The following is a 17664-nucleotide window of genomic DNA, read 5'->3' on the forward strand; positions in this document are numbered from 1 at the left end:
AGGAGACAGGTGAGATGGTCTGGTATTCTAGTATTTCCAAGAGCTTTCCACAGTTTGTCATGATCTACACAGTCAAAGGCTTTAGCGTAGTCAATGAAACAGAGATAGATGTTTTTCTGAAATTCCCTTTCTTTTTCTATAATCCAGCTAATGTTGGCAGTTTGAACTCTAGTTCCTCTTCCTTTTATAAACCCACCTTGGACATCTGGAAATTCTTGGTTTGCATAATGCTAAAGCCTAGCATGCAAGATTTAAGCAAGACCTTACTGGTATGGGAGATGAGTGCGATTGTCTGGGGTGTTAGCACACTCTTTAGTGTTACCCTTCTTGGGAACTGGGATGAGGATTGACCTTTTCCAGTCCTGTGGCCACTGCTGGGTCTTCCAGATTTGCTGACATAATGAATATAAAACCTTCATGGCTTCCTCCTTTAAGGATGTGAGTAGTTCTGCTGGAATTTCATTGTATCCACTAACTTTATTAATATGGATCACTGCTTTGTCATGGTGGAGGGGCTTGTGTAACTCAATGAAGCTATAAGCCATGCTGTGCAGGGCCACCCAAGACGGACAGTTCATAGTGGAGAATTCAGACAAATTGTGATCCACTGAAGGAGGGAATGGCAAAGCATCCCAGTATACTTGCCATGAGAACCTCATGAACGGTATAAAAAAATAACCTCGGTACACACTGCCAAGTAGTTTTCCAAATAGTTATCACAACTTCTATTTCCACCAACACTGTGTGAGACATTAGATGCCAGAGGGACTAGGGAGAGCATCAAAATACAATAAGTTAAACTGACAGTATGTTAGAAGATGGTAAGTGTTATAGAAAAATAAAACAGGGAAAGAAAGACAACTTTAAAGACCAAGTTCATTTATGTATTCGTATTTGTCTTCTTCTAAACATATTTCTATTTAATCTATCCAGGGATGACTTAATCATCTTAAGGGGATTTATTGAGCATTTACTAGGTATCCAGCACTGTGTTAGAGATACAGAAGTACAAGGCAACATCCACAGTCAGACAGAATCAACACTGTGGGTGGAAGTCACAGTGAGCACCGATCTAACCACTCACTAGAGTGTGTGTTCAGTGTTGCCCTGGGATGGACTGTCAGTGTCAGGGAGAGAAAAGTGTCAACTCTAGTAACTAAGGGACTACAGGTGGAAGAGAGGCTGGAGAGAGGTGGAAGCACTTGCCATGGTGTAATCTTATTTTTTCACATTTTCCTCCCATTTAAAGGCCCTCCCATTTTGTATTCAAAAGGGCCTCATAATATTCTTGTGCAGCTGTAGCCTGCCTTTTTTGGAAAGATGAACAAGTCATGCATTATTTCATCTTGCAATAATATTTGGTGCACTTGTTCTGTCAATGGACATCAAGCCTCAGCCTCATGCCAGGCCAGATACCAAAGACACACAGATGCATCGAAACAATCCCTGCCCCCAAGAAGTTTATGATCTAGTAGGAAAGATGAAGTAGATGCACAAATAACTACAACAAAAGAGAAAGTAGATTTCAGCAGTTCCGCTTTGGGGTATGTAGCTGAAGGAAGTGAAGTCACTGTGTTAGAGAATTATCTACATCCCCCACGTTCACAGTATCCTTATTTATAATAGGCAGCGCACGGAAACAAGCTAAGTGTTCATCAGCAGGTGAATGGATAGAGAAAATGTGATACATATACAATGGAATATTATCCAGCCATTAAGATGGAGATTCTGCCACTTGTAGTGATGCAGCGACATGAATGGCTCTTGAGGATAATACGCCAAGTGAAGTAAAGAGAAGGACAAGGACTGCCGGATCTCATTTAAACGTGGGATCTGAAGCAAACAAAGTCTGGAACAGAGAATAAACTGACAGTTGCCAGAGGTAGGGGTGGAAGGTGGAGGATGAAGGAGATGAGTGGTCACAAGATACAAACTTCTGCTCCTGGGGATGTAATGGTCCAGCATGCTGACATGGAGAAGGCAATGGCACCCCACTCCAGTACTCTTGCCTGGAAAATCCCATGGACAGAGGAGCCTGGTAGGCTGCAGTCCATGGGGTCGCTGGGGGTTGGACACGACTGAGCGACTTCACTTTCACTTTCCTGCATTGGAGAAGGGAAGGGCAACCCACTCCAGTGTTCTTGCCTGGAGAATCCCAGGGACTGGGAAGCCTGATGGGCTGCCGTCTCTGAGGTATCACAGAGTCGGACATGACTGAAGTGACTTAGCAGCAGCAGCAGCAGCAGCATGCTGACAATACTCTTTTGTATATTTGAGAGCTGCTCAGAGATTACCTCTTAAAATTCCCCACCACAAGATAAAAAACTGAAACTACGTGAGGTGATAGATGTTAATTCAGCTTACTGTGGTGACCATTTTGTAAGGCCGTTGACCCTTAACATGGGTTTGAACTGCATGAGTCCACCTATACATGGATTTTTTTTCACTAAATATGGACTATCCGTAGATGGGTGAATGCCAAACCATGCATGGAGAGAGCCAAAAGTAAAGTTGCACATGTGTTTTCAGTTGTCTGGGGGGGTGGTACTCCAACCCCTGCATTGTTCAAAGATCAATTGTATATGCATATATCAAATCATTATGTTGTGTACCTTAAACTAATACAATATTATATCACAATTCTATCTTGATAAAATCAGGGAGAAAAGAGAAAGTCAAATGTCATAAGAAAGGTGTTGGCAAAACATTTCAGGAGTTTGAATAATAGATGTTGAGAATGTGTGTGCATGCTAAGTCGCTCAGTCGTGTTTGACTCTTTGTGACCCTATAGACTGTAGACCACCAGGCTCCTTTGTCCAAGCGATTGTCCAGGCAAGAATACTGGAGCGGGTTGCCATGCCCTCCTCTAGGGGATCTTCTCCACCCAGGGAGTGAACCCAGGTCTCTTATGTCTCCTGCTTTGCAGGCAGGGTCTTTACCACTAGTGCCATCCGGGAAGCCCAGATGTTGAGACCAAGCAGCTAAAATTTCACATAAACAACACACACATGCACACGCACACACGCACACACTCACGCACACACACACACACACACACACACACACACACACACACACACACCTGGTTAGCTGTTTCTGTGGCCAGCAGCAGAACCCCTACTTGGCTGAACAAACTGTATCTTTTCTCTTTTGTATCTTTCTCACACTCTGAGAGTTAATTCTAAAATTCTGCTTGGAAAAAGAGCTTTCATTTGTGAATCCTGCCATCTTCCTGTGGGATCAAGCAACCCCCAGTGCCACCTCAGCAGCAGCAAACCCTTTAGCTCTGAGCTGGGCCTGCTGGACCAAAAGCAGTGTGATAATGAGGGCAGGAAATGCAGAAGGAGAACAAGGAGGTGAGTGAACGAAGAAGAAAAGCAGTCCCTGAGAAGAGGGCTTCAGGCGCCCATGCCTTGTCTAGAGTAGGCAGGGAGGGGTGTCTCGAGATTTCTTGTGTGTATCATGCTCTCATGGATGTGAGAGCTGGACCATAAAGAAGGCAGAGCACCAGGGAATTGATGCTTTTGAACTATGGCGTTGGAGAAGACTCTTGAGAGTCCCTTGGACAGCAAGGAGATCAAACCAGTCAATCCTAAAGGAAATCAACCCTAAATATTCGCTGGAATATCCCTAAATATTTGCTGGACTGATGGTGAAGCTGAAGCTTGAATACTTTGGCCATCTGATGCAAAGAGCTGATTCACTGAAAAAGACCTTGATTCTGGGAAAGATGGAAGGAAGAAGGAGAAGAGGGTGACAGAGGTTGAGATGGTTGGATGGCATCACCGATTCAATGGACATGAACTTGGGAAAATTCCAGGAGATGGTGAAGGGCAGGGAAGCCTGGCATGCTGCAGTCCATGGGGTCATGAAGAGTTGGACACAATTTGGCGACTGAACAACAACAATAATCGCACCCTCACATGTAGAAAACACACACTCTCATATTGCAGGCTCACTGTGTGTGACTCTCATGGAACATAGAGGCCAGTGGTTTAGGGAAAAACATGCAGAGTGGAACCAAGTCTGCCTTCTTTGTCCCTTTCTCCTCTAGCTTCTGAGGACAGGGGTGAGACAATTGCTGCTCCAGGCTCTGTCTTAGACCACCAGGGTGAAGCCATTCTCTCCATAGGGAGGAGCTGCATGGGAACACAGCTGCTAAATTAGCCCTGGACTGTCTACCTCCAAAGTACTGCCCTTGCTTGTCTGAAACACTGTTATTTTGGGTATCTGTTATTCACAGTTAAGCCTAATTCTGAGACAGAATTTTTTCTGATACAGCATGGTTTCCTTAACAAATTAAAATTTGAAACCCAATTACCAGACGATTTCCATTACATATGATGAGAGCTGATGTGATCTTTCAATTATATTTTAAATCTCAAAGGCAATTTTGTACTTCAAACAATAAAGGGATATTTTAGGAAACAGTGAAAATTTATCTTTGAAACGCTCATGTTCCTCCTTCCCCTCTACCAAATTCTACTGTCTCCAAAATAAGTACTGTTTAGTTCATGATCATCTTTTTAGGTCAGTCTTAGCTGGACATTTATGAACATATGTGAGCATTTTACAGAAACTTTTTAAAAAATGGCCCTACTATGTATATTATTCGGCAGTTTTTTTTCACAGTGGTGAAATGTAGAGTGAATATCTGTTCATATGGGTGTATTTTTTTTCAACCACTTTGAAGTATTCCATAAGTGTGGGTGAACCTCATTAATGAACCTGTTGCCTGTTGATAGACTTTTAGTTTCTTTCTAATTTTCAGAATCATGAGCCATGTGCATTCAGCAGTCTTGTGAGCATGAGTGAGATTTTGGTGGGATAGATTTCTAGAAGGAAGTCTGCAGAGTTTTCACCTTCTGAAGTGGACTTCTACGCTCTTTAAGGATTGGAAGTCGCATGGCGGTTTTCGTTGTTTTGCCTCCCAAGAGCAGCTACCAGATGCAGAACTAGAGAGTGAAGGAGGATGGCATGAAGATCAAGTGTCCATTTCATCCTCTTGTCCTTTTGAACTTTAGGAGACTGAGAAAGGAGCTTGCTCATGACCAGAGTGAGGCTCGGTGTCTCCAGTGAAAGAACAAGGCCTGTGGTCAAATATGGCCGGTGGCTAGCTGAGCAGGTATTCACCCAACTGCAAACGTTGTTCTTTATGGCCTATTGAACATTAGGATTGGGATTCAGGAAAGGAGAAGACCTTCCTAGGTATAGTTCTACACTTTGCTTGACATTCCTCTAGGCTGAACAGATTTTGAGACATGCAAACTCTGCTGAGTGATGTTCATTTTAAGAGTGTCTAAGTCATCACCTTGACTCATGGTTCTCATCTGCACAATTTCCTCAAGACCAATAAATGAAACCAGCCCAGAGCACATTTTAAATGAGAGCTGGGTCTATAAAGGCCAACCACGTCAGGGAGAAGGCCAGGGTAAGCACAAACCTTGTTTCTTTTTGCAGTGAACTGTTTCCTTTCAGTCCCATTCTATTTAAGGAGCCCCTGGAATAGGTCATATCCTTCTCAGTGTAGCATTGCTCAGCAGAAATCCGGGAATTATTGACCAGTCCCAAAGGCTTCAAACTCTGGATTAGAGATTCTTGACCTTTCTTTGGTCCATGGATGTATTTGGCAGCCTGCCGAAGCCCATAAACTCCTTCCTCCATGTTTTTAAAATGCTCCATATAAAATACATGAGATTACAAATGAAACAAGTCCTGTTGAAAGACAGTTATTAAAATTATGAAAAATACTCATCCATAAAAAAGAACAAAATAATGCCATTTGCAGCAACATGGATGACCTGAGTGAAGTAGATCAGATGGAAAAAAACAAAAATCATATGATAGCGCTTATATGTGGAATCTAAAAAAGGGTACAAGTGAACTTATTCACGAAACAGAAGAAGAGACATAGATGTAGAAAACAAATTTATGGTTACCAAGGGATAATGGGATGGAGAGGGATGAATTGGAAGATTGGGATTGACATATACACACTAACATATATATAATATAACTAAAAGGGACCTATTGTACAGCGCAGGGAACTCTACTCAATACTCTGTAATGGGCCACATGGGAAAAGAATCTAAAAAAAGAGTAGAGATATGTATACGTATAACTGATTAACATTGCTGTACACCTGAAACTAAGATTGTAAATCAAATATACTCCAATAAAGATGTTAAAAAATTATGCAAAATAAATGGTATATAATGAGTATGCATGCTAAGTCGCTTAAGTCGAGTCCTACTCTATGCAATCCTATGGACTGTAGCTCACCAGGCTCTTCTGTCCATGGAATTCTCTAGGCAAGAATCCTGGGGTGGGTTGCCACGCCCTTCACTAGGGGGTCTTTCCAACCCAGGGATCAAACCTGCATCTCTCGCATCTCCTGCATTGGCAGGCAGATTCTTTATCACTAGTGCCACCTATGCTTTTTTGTTAATAATAAATAATCATCTTTTCCAGCATATTGAGTAACTACTATCATTTTGAAGAAATAAATGTAAACAATATTTTAACATGTCTGCAATAACTGAAAAATGGCATGAAACGGTGATTTCTATCTGTGACAGAGGCAGAGGTGCTGCTGATGCCACTGTGGTTTGTTGCCCAGGCACATAAAGGAAATACAAAATCTGAGTTAGAGGTTAGTGAAAATAAAGTTGTAATTTTTTTCTGCTCAAGTTCACAGGCCCTAAAGTCTTTTGTATAAGAACCCCTGCTCTAGATGCAAGTATCTTGCTCACTGGACCGCTCCCTGGAATCCCCCAGACAATACCAGTTCAGCAAGTGGAGTGAACTGGTCCTCTTCCTCTCTGTCCCCATTGCCTCCCTCTCTCCACACTCACCACCCCTCACCCAAAGCCCAGACCTGGGAGTGACCCGCTTCCTCCTCCGCTCACACTCTCCTCCTGTGTGGCTCCTCTCCTCTCTGCCCCTGTCCTCTTAGTGGAGTCTCAACTGGATGTGCCCTTGTGGTAGTCTGTCTGTCTTGACCCCCTGCCCTACAGTCCGTCCCACAGGTGAAGAGGTGACTGTTCCAGAACTCTTTGCAGTTTGCCTATGCTTTAACTTTTGCCTGGCCATAGAGTCCAAGCTCCTTAGTGCAACACAGAAAGTCTCCTGGCTCCTCCTTATGCAACACAGAAGGCAGTCTGGCTTTCTGCAGTCTGGCCCCCGCCACTTTGTCATCCCTGTCACTAATTCCCTCATCAACTCTCCAGGGCCCCACTTTATGGAAAGGCTTATACTCCTCTCTGTCACATCCTGGTTGCTTTGCACTTCCATGGACCCCTCCTTGAAATGCCCTTTTCCACCCTGGCATCCTGGTTTATGCCAACTCATCTTGACATGTCTAATCAACCTGCAACACCCATCCCCCACCACTCCTGGCCACCCCTCCATGCACACACATATTCATACAATTGATACACAATTTTCACCTTGGTTTCTTAACTGCTTCCAGTAAACACTTCCATTAATAGCAACTGCAAGATCTTATTTCTCTCTCTCTCTTTTTTTAATCTATCATTTTCTGCCAGGTACAAAGAATATTTCAAGGGTTGATATCATGTTTTTGTCTGTTTTCTCTTTTGATTCTTTAATATTGAGCATGGTATTCCAAGGAATCTTCTCGACCCTGGGATCGAACCCAGGTCTCCCACATTGCAGGCAGAGTCTTTACTGTCTGAGTCACCAGGGAAGCCCCAAGAATACTGGAGTAGGTTCCCATTCCCTTTTCCAGGGTATCTTCCCAACCGAGGGATAGAACCCAGGTCTCCTGCATTGCAGGCAGATTATTTACCATCTGAGCTACCAGGGAAGACGTGTAGCATGTAGAATATGCTTAATAAATGTCTGTCTTTTTGAAAGCTAACCAAAGGGCCAATGAATTAATTAGTGAGAAGAAAAAAATGCACTTGTAATTTCTTGTCTTTAAATAAGGCTTCAGTCGTAGCACTGACTCATAATAAAGAATAGTGTGGGGCTAAAAACACAGAGACCCTGTTATCTCATTTCTTCTTCAGCTATTCTGTTGTGCATGCTCTTCAGAGATGAAGGAACTAAGAAATGGAGAGGGTCTTTTATTCTGCTTTGTATCTGAGGTTTGGTGGAGAGAATCCAGGACGCCATCTTTGGTAAAGCTGCTGATTTGCTAGGAAATATGTGCTAAGGAGTATAGGCATTGCTGGTCCCAGGAACTTGTGTTTTCTTGCCAGCCAGGGAGTGGAAATTTCCAATTCCTATTTGAAATGAATTCCAGGCTTGGAGGTCATTGAGCAAAAGTCTCATGACCTCTCACAGAACAAAACTGTACTTTCGGCTTTCTACTTTATTAGGTCTATGCTTATCGCCTTCTGGGACCACTGCCTGACAGTCTTCTTTAGTGGCCTGGTCCCTCACTCTTGAAACCCATATTCCTTCTTAAAACTGTGTTGTTATTCCCCATCTACCATGTTAATTTGTAAATAGCCACTGGACAGCACTAACCTGTCCATGTGATTACCTACTGGTACTACAGAGCTTCTTCCCAAATGGTGTGCAGTAGGGATGGGTGGGGACAACTCCAGTTTCCTAGAATTCTTCTAAATGAGGAAGCAAATTTAACCTTGCTTTGTTCAGTTCTGCTGTGCTCAGTATATTATTATTCTTTGGGTTAATAAAGAAAAGAAGATGTTTGTGAGTTTTTGTAATCATTACTTAGAAACTGCTATTTTTGAAAGCATTACTGTGTTAGTATGTTATTACTATGTATCTCAAGCCAACAGGGTTCTCCTTGGCTGAAAATGTATGCAAGATAGGTGGACAGAAGCAGTGGCCTTCAACTCAGGCACCAGAGCATTTGACTTTCTTGTTAGGAAGACCCTCATTATCACTAACTTGAGAATCGTTGCCAGTTATAAGACAGATGTGGTGTTGCTATAGTTATTCATCAAACGGAGGGATAGAGTGACCTTTGACATCTATTAGGATGAGATGGAAAGCTCTGGTATTGGCTCAGTTAAAATGGTGCACACGCCTATGCTGACCCCTTTAAGTCCAGAGTCAGGGCACTGCCTGTAGTCACTTGACTAAGCTCTCTGCTTCTGCATAGAGGAATCTTTACATAATTCAGACTCTAGTTCCAAGAGACCAAAGCCTTTCATTGCCACCTGCCCTGGGACAGACTTCTCATTCAGTGCTCTCCATATTTTTAAGGACAGGAGACAGCTTTTGCTAAATGCTGATGGAATACATAGACATTTAGTTGCAACTTCAAAAAAAAAAAAAAACAACTCCCACCAGAGCTAGCTATCTTTAGCGAGGTCTCCCCTTTTTCTTTTTTTGGAATCACAAAGCATACGTTTCTCCTGCTAATTAGTATTTCAAGAACAAGCTCAGAGACAAGGCAAGGAATCCAGAAAGCTTTTAATTTGTAGAAATGTGTTGTTTTTAATGCAGCCAAGGCGGCTTAAACACAAGCTTTGCTAGAAACAGAAGGTGACTGGGAAATGAATCTGAGGTCTCAAAACTTCTTGGGCACACAGTCTGCAGAGCACCTAGAAATCCCCACAGGGACGTGGTCTCAGGGGCTTTGGAGGCCAACTCAGTGAGGGATGTCACAGGAGTGGACCCTGGCAGCTCAGCTTCCTGTACGGCCACCTTCACATTTGTCTACCTTACTCCCCTTCTGCCAGTACCCTCTCCATCCCACACAGGGTTGGTTGCCCTAGAGACAAAACTAGGACCAGAGAAAGTAAAAGTGCCAACTGGGCCAGGGTGTTGTGTACTCCGAAAGAAGCAAAAAGGAGGTGCTGGGCCATAGACTGAAGCTGTCAGGGCAAAGCCCCTGCCAGACCCTGGTGTCAGGGAGAGAGGGAGTTCCAGGTGTCAGGAGCCAGAGCCAGACACAGAGTCACCACCCACAAAGGAGGGAAGGAGAGGAGATCCCAGGTCACTAACTGCAAAATCCAGGGATATCAGACATACCAAAGAAAAGTTCAGAGGACAGCATATGCACTAAGATGAAATTGGGGGGAGCTTACTATTTTTTAAGCTGCACCTTGTATAAATTAAAGTAGTCTGGGCGTTTGTAAGTAGAAACCAATCCTCTTTCCCATATCATAAGGAGGCATCTCTCACCCTCCATCCAAACCTAAGGCCTCCATCAGAAAACCGGGTTCCCCGTCTCTTCATCTTCCCTACAGCTATGCTCTAAATTATTCTGTCCCTGGTATCCTCAGTCTTTCTTTTATATCAACTTTATAAGTCTATTCCAGTTTTTCCCATCATAGGAAAAACATGCTTCCCCAAGTTCTGGCTTCCCTATAGTGATAAAGAAAAATGAAAGGAAGGAAGGAAGGAAGGGAGAGAAGGAAGGAAGGGAGGCACCTTTATGTTTGAGAATGTATACATTGTTTGTAAATCTGTTTTTCAAATCCAGGAAATGAATATTACCAAGGTCAAGATGGAATATTACAAAGGTCAAGATGAAAGGACAAGAAGAGAACTCTGCCTTCTGGGGACCTGATAGTATTCTATGTCTTGACCTGGACAGTGTTTATTCACGTGTGTATTTTCTTATTATTTTGTTAACTGAATATATATATATTGATTGGGATTTCCTATAAGTATATCACCTTTTAAAATTTTAAGAATTTTTTTTAATTGAAAAAATGAAAGAGCAACAAATTCTGTGCTTAGCGTTCTGTCCCTTCTTCATCTCTCATCCTACGTGGATTGAAGTCCTTCTAAGGCGGCTCTGATACACAGTAAGAACATTCAGCATGGGCACACTTCACAGTTTGCAATCCAGAATGAAAACAAACACCTCTTCTGAGACCTATATGTCAAGTCTGCAGGACAGTGTTCCTCATTTTGCCCACATCCACCAGTGTGCCAGTAAGCTGACTTTTCACAGGGACAGCAGGTAGGGCTTGATTGGCAATGTTTGCCAATTTCTGTGGTGTAAACATCTCCACTGAGGCTGACTTTAAGCTACAGATGTGATGCCACTTGTGGGCTGGAAGGACCTGGCTCCAACATATCACTGCCATGGTGCTGATCAAATCTCTGTGGTCAGGGTGATGTGAGGCATACTCTGTTCATCTTAGGGCAGGAGGCAAGCAAGTGTGGACAGGATACCCGAAGTTTGCTTCACCAGTGCTGCATAGAGTCGGGGAGGGTGGCTGGTTAAATGATAAATGAGGAGGTGGCACCAGAAGACTGGAATGAACACTCACACTTGAAAATAACACATGCCTATTAGACTGCATCTTTTCCTCTCTCCTTTCCTCTTCTGTGTGCTTCCTCTGTGATCTCATCCATCCCCGTGGCATCAATGCTGATGAAATAATGATCTCCACAATCCACATCTTCAACCCTCACTTGACTTCTGAGCTCCAGTCTTGCCTTTCATCTGTCAGTGGAGTATCTCCATCTGATTGGCCCAGCAACCACACACTGGGCATGCCCATAATCAAAGTCATTCTCTCTCTAGTTCACTAGTTAGAAACTTCAAAATCATCTCACTCTTTTCACTCTCCCTCACTCCTACCCACCCTCACCCCACAGAGCTGGTCTGCAAAAGGTGTTAGTTGCTCAGTTGTGTCTGACTCTTTGTGACCCCCATCTTCCCAAACCAGGGATGGAACCCAGGTCTGCCTCATTGCAGGCAGATTCTTTACCATTTGAGCTCCCCGGGAAGTCAGCAAGCCAAAGTTCTTTTGATTTGTATCTCTAAAATATCAGATCAATACACTTTTCTCCCTTCTAGTGTCATTGCCCTAAATCAAACCCACAATCTTACCAGATTTTTACCTTTGACTGTATATATGGTTTCCAAGCCTTCTCCCATTCATCCAAATTTCAAACAACATAATCTTTAAAAATAGAATGCGATTATGTCCTTTCTCTCAGTCAAATTCATTTAAAGGCTCCCCATTGCCCATAGGATAAAGTCAATAAGCTCTATCTCCATCCCCAGGTCACATCAATTCTCACACTTTGGGGCCTTCATATGCTGTTTTTTCTGCCTAGAATGCCTTCTTTACCTAATCGTCTGACTGGTGAACACTTACTCATCCTTCAATGCCCAACAAAAACACGAGTTTCCCCTCCTTACTCTACCCCAAGCTCTAGAACTAACTGCTGCATTATCTGTGTTCTCACAGCTTATGGTCAAAACCTTAGTAATAATGCTTTATACTGTATTATTAACTGTTTATTCATAAATGTTTTTGAATGAATGATGCATTCTAGAGGCATAGCAAATAGGAGAGACACATGATCACACCTTCCAAGCTCTGTAGTCCTGGTCTTTTTTTCCAGTGATCCAAATATCTGTTCTGCCTTTCAGACAGTAAAAAGTTTTATTTCAATGTTAAAAATAATAATATTAAGCCATCTAGGCAGAGTCTTGACAGTTAAGACCATAAGCTCATCTAACAATTGGCTGAAAGATGCTGATAGCTCAAGAACACATTTTCATTAAGAAAGAAATCTGTATTTACATCTCATATACAGATAAATGCATTTCCTTTTATTTCATTTGTAATCAAATATATTTTAATATTAAAGAATTATTTTTGAGACAATCTTCCACTGCATCTGTGTGTTAGAAGGCACCGTGCTGCATGGTATAAGAATGAAATCTTTCCGTAGTAAACCTGGGATCAACAGGAGCATGGAGGTATCGTCAGCTTTTTGTGACTCAGGCTATTAAAGTGCAGAGGCAGTAACTCATTATCACTCATTTTGCCAAAAGACAAATTTAGGCACAAAAAAGTTGAGTTTGACTTAAAGGAAAAGAATTTGATCGGTATACTGTATTATTTGCTCTAGTTTCTAGGACACACTTGGCCTCTTAAAGAGGATTAAATGGCTTCAAGTGGGAAATTAAGAGATTACTAAAGAAATCAGATTACTGATTACTGAAGAAATAAAGATCTTGTTGTTATATACATGGGAAGACTTGAGAAAAAACACAAAAACAGGGACAGACTATGGAACAAAAATTGAATCAATTTTAAAACTATCATCCACTGGTTCTAAGTTCTATAGGACAACATGGTTTTAAAGTTGAAAATATTATTGTACATGAAAAGCATTCCCTTTCTTGATATTGGCATTGACATTTGAATATATGCAACATGAAAATGAAAATCACCGATAAGTCTCAACTAAATTTTATTTATTTATTTTTTAATTTAAGGATTTATGTTTTTTTTTTTTTTTTTAAATTTTCATCTTTACTTTATTTCACTTTACAACACTGCATTGGTTTTGCCATACATTGACACGAATCCACCACGGGCCAACTGAATTTTTTTTTCCCCTTTTTTTTTTTTCAGTTTTTTATTTTTTAAATTTTAAAATCTTTAATTCTTACATGCGTTCCCAAACATGAACCCCCCTCCCATCTCCCTCCCCATAACATCTCTCTGGGTCATCCCCATGCACCAGCCCCAAGCATGCTGCATCCTGCGTCAGACATAGACTGGCGTTTCAATTCTTACATGATAGTATACATGTTAGAATGCCATTCTCCCAAATCATCCCACCCTCTCCCTCTCCCTCTGAGTCCAAAAGTCCGTTATACACATCTGTGTCTCTTTCCCTGTCTTGCATACAGGGTCGTCATTGCCATCTTCCTAAATTCCATATATATGTGTTAGTATACTGTATTGGTGTTTTTCTTTCTGGCTTACTTCACTCTGTATAATCGGCTCCAGTTTCATCCATCTCATCAGAACTGATTCAAATGAATTCTTTTTTACGGCTGAGTAATACTCCATTGTGTATATGTACCACAGCTTTCTTATCCATTCATCTGCTGATGGACATCTAGGTTGTTTCCATGTCCTGGCTATTATAAACAGTGCTGTGATGAACATTGGGGTACATGTGTCTCTTTCAATTCTGGTTTCCTCGGTGTGTATGCCCAGCAGTGGGATTGCTGGGTCATAAGGTAGTTCTATTTGCAATTTTTAAAGGAATCTCCACACTGTTCTCCATAGTGGCTGTACTAGTTTGCATTCCCACCAACAGTGTAGGAGGGTTCCCTTTTCTCCACACCCTCTCCAGCATTTATTGCTTGCAGATTTTTGGATCGCAGCCATTCTGACTGGTGTGAAGTGGTACCTCATTGTGGTTTTGATTTGCATTTCTCTAATAATGAGTGATGTTGAGCATCTTTTCATGTGTTTGTTAGCCATCCGTATGTCTTCTTTGGAGAAATGTCAACTAAATTTTAAAATCAAAGACCTGATGCTAGAATGAAGTTACCCTTGGCCCTTTACCTACTATGATAAACATCTATGGCAGGAAGAGGAGGAATTTTTTGCTGGTTTTTCCCTTGCTTTCATGCCCAAGGTCAACAGCAACATAGAACGACAGCACATGTTATTATAATCTGTGTGCTAGTCTTCAGTACAACATCACTGGGGGAAGCCATCAGTAATCTGTCACTGTTGACCCACACATGGTCAGCTCGGATGGAACACTCAAACCAGTAACTTTGGGGGTGTTTAATACAGGGATGCTTGCTCTGCTTTGCCACTCCTAGGCCTGAAGTACAATTGGTTTGAAGAATCCAGACAGAGTGGCTGTATGGAGAGGGCATTTGAAAGGAGCTGTGGCCTTTGGTGGTGCAGCAGCCAAACCCTTGCAATCTGGCAGCGGGTGGGACCGGGAAATAAATACCTGGGCCTCCCTCTTCTCACCCCCTCAATCTCCTGCCAGTGTGCTCCATTAATCCGGCCCAGTTGGTACGGTCTGTACTGGGCAGCCCTTGTTGCATGGAGTGGAACAGAGCAGAGCGGAGAGTAGATCTAGATGGCACAATGGCGTATATCTGATTGAGGACAGATTGAAAACATGTCATTTATAGCTACCCGATTGTGCTGTCTTCTGCAAGGGGTGCAAAGACAAAGTAAAATTGGATGGGCTGCTAACTCTAGGATACCACTGAATTTCATGTCTTCATTTTCCCACTGGTTAGGCAGGAGTGAGCCTGTAGCCTTCTGAGGTAGATGATGCAATTCTCTAAGTTTAACATTCTGAACCAATTGAGTTGTTGGCAAGAGAGTACCAGCCGATGTTGTTAGAAAGATGTGATAGACTATTTTGTTTCTAACGTGTCTCAAGCAAAGCACCCAAGGAAAATTCCTCTTTCTCATCTGTCTGCAGGTGGGATCCTTGTTTCTCTGGAGTCATCTGTGAGTGTTACTGATCCCACTCTGAATCCCCAGCCAATAGAGAAGCGTGAGTTTTCAGGAGGGTTTATTCATATCCCATCTATATATTTTTGATGGAAACCTGATATCTTGATTCCAGAGCCAAGTGTCTTGTGATCTGCCATCATCCAAATGTGTTTTAAGACCTCATCTCAATGGTGTTTTCTTCTGCTGCAAATAGGGTGTTGTTGGTTTCTTTTCTGTTGTGGAAAATGTCTTGTATGCCAGTTTTCAAAAATAAAAATTCTAAAACTGTCCATGGAACATTCTAGGAGGACTCTCAAGAGTGGAGAAGTTCTTGTTCAAGTAGTGTTTGTGTTAGCATCTGGCCTGTGTTTAAATGATCACATTAGGAAAGCAGCCTGTGGGATTTCAGCTTAATTACCTATAACATACACTATTCGTGCAAAGAGGAATGGGGGGAAGTGAGGGAAACTGGTATTAAAAATGAATGCAGTGTAATGTATTGCTCCCCATCCCCCAACCTTTTGGTACAAAGATAAGTAAAGCAAAGAGGTGCAAATATATAATTATATATAATTTATCACTATTTCTCATCTGACCATTTAAAAATTTATTCAATACATGTTGATCGTCAGTGTGGTCAGTGTATCTTATTTACGTTTCATCAGGAAAACTAAAGGAGACTCTTGTATGTTTTCTCTTTGCATTTAAAGACATTTGTTCACTTTAATATTTAAAGAGTACATAGGAAACAACAAAATCCTTTTCTTTCTTATATAAGCTTCCAAGTACTGCTGTGAGATTTATTTTATTCTCCTTGGGCCTGGAATCTACATGAGAGAAAGAAAGGCTCAAAGCCACGGGACAGGCCTGAGGCTGCCCTCTCTTCTGTCACCTGCCCTCCCCTCTTCCTGCTGACTCTCTGATTCACTGGTTCCCTAAGCACTCCTGGCCACTCCTGCCCTCCTCCTCAACCCAGGTGCTGTAATCCCCATCACCCCGCCCTCACACCATGTAGTTCGTTTCTGTGCTCTCCTCCTTTGCTTTCTCTTTAACACTCATGCCTCCTGCCTTTCCTGAGCCATCCCATAACTTAGGGCTGACTTTGGGAGGTGCTTGAGTCTCTAAATACTCAGCAGACCCTACTTACCCTTCCTGTCAGTTCAAATGGGTCCAGCCTACCCAGAGAGATATATCACATTAGCAGGTAAAAGGGGGATTAAAATATAGTTCCTGACCTATGGAGCTTACAGTCTAATGAGGGAGTTAGAAATACACACACCCAACCAGAGTTCAAAGTAATAACGCATATAATAATAAGTGCAGAAATGGGAATCTTTTTAAAAGCGAGGCATCCAAGGAAGAGTTCACTTCTGACCAAGGATGGATGAGACTGGAAGGCTTCATGGAGAAAGTGGCATTAAGGATGGGCCTTCACTAGAGGAAGGAGAGTGAGGAGGCCTCCAGCTAATCAGAACAGTGCCGGGGGGTTAGAGATGCACCCATCACCCAGGGCAGAGGGAGGGCGGTGGGAGAGTCAGACTTCTGAGGGAAAGAACACAATAGGAGAAGGGAAAAGTGAAAGGCAGCAGCTAGGAGCCTGCTGATGGTTAAGAAAAAGAGGCCGGAGAGGGGGTTAGAGAAAACCATCAGCTACGGAAGGAGAATCAAGAGCTCAGTGGCCGGGAAGCTAAGGGATGAAAGAATTTCTAAAAGAAGGGATGGCTAATAATAGTCATGCGGAGAATAACAACTAACTCTTTACCATGTGCCAGGAATTGTATGGAAACTCGAGTTAGGACTTGTATCCAGGTCCAGCTGATGCCAATACCCTTAACTCTACAAACGCTGGATAGAATGGAGACGTAAAGCATGTCATTAACTGTGGTGATGGGGAAACTGCAGTGCGACAGTCGGGACAGGCTGCAGCCGAAGAAAATGAAGGAGTCCGATTTAGCATTTCTTCTCAAAAGTCTGGCAGTGAAACTTTAGAAATGGGGCAGTAACTTAAGAAAATGGGAAGGATTTTTTTTCCTTTAATGGGAGCTATTTAGAAATTAGCTTGAATATGAGCTTGAAAATGTGAGAGGAGATTCCCAGGGAGATGGGAGGAAGTGGAATCAGGGACACATGGAAAAAGATTACTGTGGAAACATTGCTTCCTGCCTCTGAGATAAGGGAGGACAGGGGGAGCATTGAGCAGATCTGCCGCCCAGAGTGGGGAAACTGAGGAAGTTGGCTGAGAACGGCCTCCATCTTCCTACAGTGGTGCTGATGAAATGAGCCAGGAACTCTGCAAACAGAAAATAGCTTGGCCACTGTAGATCGTGTGCTCAAAAAAGATGATCTGTAAAAAGTCATAAATGTCCCCTTGGAATGCCTAAGGAGTATATTTGGGACAGAGAATGCGTAGCAGGCAGACACCACCACCATGGGGTTAGATGGAAAATGTTTTTGAAAGTAAGGAATCCCAAAGACA

General features: G+C 42.5%; 1 long non-coding RNA gene across 1 annotated transcript; it reads left to right on the forward strand.

Moving 5' to 3' along the window:
• The first annotated feature begins 10433 nt into the window (after positions 1-10433).
• On the forward strand, positions 10434-15485 carry LOC121820081 (uncharacterized). Its single transcript, XR_006060553.1, has 2 exons — positions 10434-10554; positions 15175-15485. It is a non-coding gene; the product is annotated as an uncharacterized LOC121820081 (long non-coding RNA).
• Positions 15486-17664: the final 2179 nt, after the last annotated feature.

The sequence above is a fragment of the Ovis aries genome, chromosome 7 (assembly GCF_016772045.2).
Source record: "Ovis aries strain OAR_USU_Benz2616 breed Rambouillet chromosome 7, ARS-UI_Ramb_v3.0, whole genome shotgun sequence".
Lineage (NCBI taxonomy): Eukaryota > Metazoa > Chordata > Mammalia > Artiodactyla > Bovidae > Ovis > Ovis aries.